Source organism: Cnephaeus nilssonii (assembly GCF_951640355.1).
Source record: "Cnephaeus nilssonii genome assembly, chromosome: 11".
Lineage (NCBI taxonomy): Eukaryota > Metazoa > Chordata > Mammalia > Chiroptera > Vespertilionidae > Cnephaeus > Cnephaeus nilssonii.
Genome location: NC_137082.1, coordinates 87854189 through 87860188, shown reverse-complemented (window position 1 = coordinate 87860188; position 6000 = coordinate 87854189).

Below are 6000 nucleotides of genomic sequence, written 5' to 3'. Positions count from 1 at the left end.
CTCTCTAATATTCAGAAAATGTTTAATTTATAGAAGCTAGATAACCCTTACAATTGTATGCCATATGGAGAGAGTTTATATTTAGGAAGATAAATACTTAACAGCTCAAACTGTTTAAATAGTCCTACAAAAATAAAAGATTATTTTTGTTTTCAAAAGATGTCCTATCTATGGAATCCTTTTCTTCCTGTTTCACTGCTAGTTGTCTTAATGCTCCCCTTGCGTCACTGTTTGTTTATTTTGGAAGTAGAAAGGAATACATGGGGGAGGGGCAGTTGCTCTAGTAAAGAGAAAACATTTGTTTCCAGGTAAAAAAGCTTGAAGTGCTTTGTGACTAGTTACTGTTTGTTATTACTCTCTCTTCCAGTAGGGGGCAGGATGTAGCAGTGTAAACTCCAACTTCTAGGGGCAAGCATGTCAAACTCGAAGGCTAATACCAGCCAAATAAACGAAGCAGGCAGCCCATGGGCCGCGAGTTTGACATGCTTGTTCTAGGGGGTTAAATGAAGAGTGTATCATAATCCTTCAGAGTTACGATTTAACTAACTTAAACATTTACTTCTTCCTGATCTATATGCTCCGGATTAATTCTATTAAGTCCCCAGAAGAGAGACTGGTAACTTGCAAAATTCTTGATTGCAACAAACAGACACCAAGCCCAGGTCCCGGAGTTGCCTGTCTGCTTCCGTGGACTTCAGGAAAGCGTTTTCCACTGTGGGGAAAGGAGTCAACAGAGGCTGGGGCATCTAGCAGATGTCTATCCGGATGCCGTCCTTTAGGGAAGAAAACAAGGTAAACGTTTATTATTACAAGGAGAGCCAGATGTCAAACACTTATGAGCAGCAACTCCCGGGCCTGACCCTCTTCCAGGCTGTGCGCTGCAAAAGTGAACGGAAAAAGAGTTCTGCTGAGCCCTGGCTGGTTTGGCTCAGTGGACAGAGCATCGTCTGTGGACTGAAGGGTCCTGGGTTCGATTCCGGTCTAGGGCACATGCCCAGGTTGTGGGCTTGATCCCCAACAGGGGGCGTGCAGGAGGCAGCTGATCAATGATTCTCTCTCTTCATTGATGTTTCTCTCTCTCTTCCTCTCTGAAATCAATTAAAAAAATATTTTTTAAAAAGGAGCCCTGCTTAGAAAGCCTGCCTCCTGCAGGAAGGGGGCGGAAGATCCACACAGAAGTTACCAAGGAAATCGAAGGGCTGCAGGCCCTCATCCTTGTCAGGAAGAAGGAAATGGGTTGGAGACGGGGAGGGTGGCCAGGTGGCAGGGGCCGCTCTGGGACCAAGGCCAGTGCCTAATGCCACGCGGGCTGATTTCCAATAGCGCCTTTTAGGTGCGTGGCTTGCCACTGAGAACCGCTTTTCCCGCAACAACAGAACATAAAACAGCTCCTAAGTACCTCCGGCAGCAAAAGAGGGTTTGAATTTTGACGTATCTGTTTTTAGTCCCTGTGGATAAAAAGATTCCTTAATGAAAGGTTTGTTGTAGGTGACCTTGTTATAATTTCAGGTTGTCAGATGAAGCGAAAAAATTGCCCCTCTTATCAGAGTTTGCAAACAAAGCATTTATTGTAGAAAGAAATGTTTTATTGGTAGATATTTTATTTCAGATGGTTTTTTTTTGTTTGTTTTTTTAACGGGCAGGGACTCTTCCGGTCTGCCTGCCTTCATTCTTTGCTGTGTTGGACGGATAGGTGCAATGCAGGCCCTTCACCTTCTATCCATGCTCGCGGGCCGCGGCCACTGTCTCGCTGCTGTTGGTCCTCAGCAGGACTCGGGACCCCTGTATGACTCAGGGCGCCTGACCCCTCGCTCTGAACTCGGGCCTCTTCTCGACCTGCGGCTGGAAGGCTGGGTGTTTCAGTTCCCGCTTTTTTTGTTGTGGAAGACGTGGAGAGCAGGCGCCTGGGAGGCGAGATTGGGGTGCCCGTCCGTGATTCTCCTCTGCAGTGTCTTTGGAAGTCCAGTGGCTGGTGTTGAGGTTGGGGTGCCCGTCCGTGATTGTCCTCTGCGTATATGCATGCCCTTCACTGACACTTGTCTCCTCCGTCCTCCCCAACACGCTGGGGTTTTGCCAGGGTTCCTCACAGCTCCGGGCTTTGCGGCCCGCCAGCTCCCCGCAGCCCTGGGAGGCAGGGCCTGGCCCTCCTCTGCGTCTGTCATTACAGCTGCCCGTGGCTCTGTCCTTGGGTTTCCTAACTCCGGTCCCTCTCCCCCACTGGACGTGACTCTTGAAGCAGGAACAGTTTTTCTGTGCCAGAGACGATGAATGCCTAGCACACAGTAGGTCAGAAAACATGGAAGAAAGTTAAATGAGCTAAGAGGCTCCGCGGCCTCCTCCTCCCTGGGGCTGACCTTACAGCGGCCTCAGAACCCTCCCAGCAGCCAAGGAACCAAGAAGAAACCTGTGGAGCCACTTGTTCTCCCGTTGCGTCCGAGGGCTTTAGGCGCGTGAAGACCACTTCCCAGCCCAAGCCCTAAACCGGAGAACGTGGGAAACCAAACAGTCCGGCAGCCCGGCCGGCGTGGCTCAGGGGCTGAGCGCTGACGCCTGAGCCAGGAGGTCACGGCTCCATTCCCGGGCAGGGCACATGCAGGGGCCCCAGTGGGGTGTGCAGGAGGCGGACTGGATCAGTGATTCTCTCATCATTGATGTTTCTCTCTCTCTCTCCCTCTCCCTTCCTCTCTCTGAAATCAATAAAAACATATCTTTAAAAAAAAAATTAAGGGGGAAAAAAGGCGCCAATCCCACACCTGTAATAGCATTTGCTCTCTGTGCTCTGTGCTTTTGTTGTATATTTTTCTCTCTCTCATAGCATTAAAAACGGTCTTGAATTATCTTTGATCTTCTTTGCCTTGGAAAGGAAAAAGAAACAAAGTAAATGAGGGGAAATGAAATTTTAATATGTAAATAAACCTCTGCTTCACTTTCTTTGCTAGATACTTTAACTTTTAGATTGATTTTCCTCAATTCAGTACATGTTATTCCCAGATTCTTCCCTTTAAAAGACGTGTCATCTTACCACACCTGACGTTGAATGTATCTTGTAATTGTTCAGAGTAAATAGGACGCTGCTGGCACTTGCCGTTGGGAGTGTAAGGCACGCAGGTGGATTGCCTGCAGACCCTCGGGCCACCCCGCTCCGCCTAACGGGTTGGAGCCTCCTCAAACTTCTCTCTCCCCTTCCTTGGACAGAACCACCTCCTCAGAAGCAAAGTGGTGGAGGAACGGGTCCAGACACGTCTGTGTTTTCACCCCTGAAAGATGTAGCTGCACTTGTACCACGTTTATTCGTGTTATCCGTTTAATTCAAACGTGAGGCATTTGAGAAAAATGCCATTAAAATAATTTCCAAGAGAAACATACCCTTTACACAGGAGAAAAACTGTGGGTACAGCAGCAGACAATTAACTTCTAACGTGTGTGCTGCTGACTGAGGGCTGTTAGTGCAGGGGGATGGGCACGGACGACTGGGCGGGTCCAGAGACGTTTTTCTTTAAAAAAAAAAAAATAAGGAAATGGCCCTAACCGGTTTGGCTCAGTGGATAGAGCGCCGGCCTGCGGACTGAAAGGTCCCGGGTTCGATTCCGGTCAAGGGCATGTACCTTGGTTGTGGGCACATCCCCAGTTCGGGGTGTGCAGGAGGCAGCTGATCGATGTTTCTCTCTCATCGATGTTTCTGGCTCTCTGTCCCTCTCCCTTCCTCTCTGTAAAAAAAATCAATAAAATATATATATTTTTTTAAAAAGAAGAAAATGAAGGTAGTGTCTTAGGCAGAACAATGCCCCCTGCCCAAGCCCCCTGAGATGGCCACATCCTAGTCATCAGAACCTGCCAATGTTTTCGTACAGATCAACATAGAGTTAAGTTTGTAGGTGGAATTAAGGCTGCTAATTAGCTGGCCTTAAATAGATTACCTTTTTTTTAATCCATGTGGGGCCAATGTACTCAACCAGGGGCTTACCAGGTGTACCGGTTAATAATGCGGATTTCGTATCAAAGAAAACACGATAATTTCAAGAGAAACATCAAAAGTGCTTTATTCAAAGTAATGTCCATCGCTAGCTACACCTTTCCCCCATCTTTGTGAATACCAATCGAATAGAACTTTTCTTGTTTTGAGGCAAACCATTCAGAGACCCAATTTTCCACTTCTTCGTATGTTTTTGAAGTGCTGCTCAGAAAGTGCGTGTGCCATCGATCAGAACAAGTGGTCATCTGAAGGAGCAAGGTCTGGTGAATATAGCAGGTGCGTTAATACTTCCCAGGCAAGATCTTTTAACGTGTCTTTAACTGGTTTTGAAGTGTGTAATGGTGCCGTGTCTTCTGGCACATTCTGGTCGTTTCACGACCAAAGCGTGGTTCAAATTGATTATTTGTTGTTGGTAGTGATCAATATTAAGTTTCACCTGGTTTTAGAAGCTCATAATACACCACACCTTCCTGATCCCACCAAACGCAGAGCATTGTCTTCTTTCGGAAGTGATTTGGCCTTGCAGTCGATGTTGATGGTTGACCTGGATCAACCCATGGTTTTGTGCACTTGGGATTCTCAAAATAAATCCACTTTTCATCGCCAGTCACAACTCGATGCAAAAAAGACTTACTTTCGTGCCATTGAAGCAACATTTTACTGATGACTTTTCCGTTTTCCACTTGTCTTTCGTTCAGTTGATGTGGCACCCATTTTCCTTCCTTTAAAATCTTTCCCGTTGCTTGTAAACGATTGGAAATTGTTTGCTGAGCAACGTTTAATCTTTCTGCAAGTTGTTTTTGAGTTTAACACACATCTTCATCCAATAATGCTTGTAATTGTTGGTCTCCAAACTTTTTCGGTTGACCTGGACATTCTTTGTCTTTTAGATCGAAATCATCACTTTTAAAGTGTTTAAACCAGTGTTCACAAGTACCTTGAGATGGAGCATGTTCACCATAAGCTTCCCGAAGTATACTATAACTTTCAGCAGCACTTTTCTTCAAAATAATGAATTAAAACTTCCCACAAATGCTCTTTTTTGGGGCACGAAATTAGACATTTTTAAGCGTAAAAATATCTATGATGTTAACACCTTCAGCAAATTTGACATGAAGTTTTGAAGTTTGTTGTCAATACAACAAAATAGCACACATATCAAATTGCATCTATATCAACATGTGTAACTCCATCCATTGAAAAGAATCCGCATTAGTAACCGGTGCACCTGGTAAGGGGCGAGAGTCGGCAAGGGAATGGGTTCCCACTAGGAACACAACCCTGCCAACCCCGAGGCTTCCCCCCACGGGGTGCAGTACACCCATGTGGTCTGGGGTGATTTGTTACGGCGGCCACGGGGAACTAACCCCGGTGCATCAGACAATGTAACGCTCCACCGTCATTGAAATAAGACTGACTGAGAATGCCTCATGGTGGGGAAATATTCACGGGCTACTGCCAGGTTAGCAAGGCGGGCGAGGAAACACCATCTGCAATAAAATAAAATGTTCACAGCCCTGTTTAGCGAAAAGCTGAAAGGTTATTCGTGGTTCTCCATGGATGCTGGGGTTGGCTTTTTCCTTTTCTGTATTTCCCACGTTTCTTTTGCAATCGGAAAATAAAAAGTTAAATATGATTGCCCATCTACCTGAAGAAATGTTATTCTACCAACAGCATTGTAGCTCCTTCCAAAAAATATTGATTTCAAGAAGGGGGAGGCGTTAGAATTACTGTTGCGCCACGATTGGTGTTTGAGTGCTATCTGCATCGACGGTGTCGGGGTTGATTTCAGTAGCCGGTTAGCACCTGCATCGTGTCTAAGACCTAAGTCTCGGGTGCGTGCACTTCCCTCTGGTTCGGCTGAAGGCCCTTTCCTTTCCATAGTGGAGGCAGCAGGCACCCATCATCCTTAGGGTCCCTGCCTTCTCCCCACGCTCTGTGGACTTGGTTTTCATCAGTGTGGTTTTTATTGTGGCTCTTCGTATGTGTAGAGAACAAAATTTAAAGGAAATTAAACCTCTCCAAGT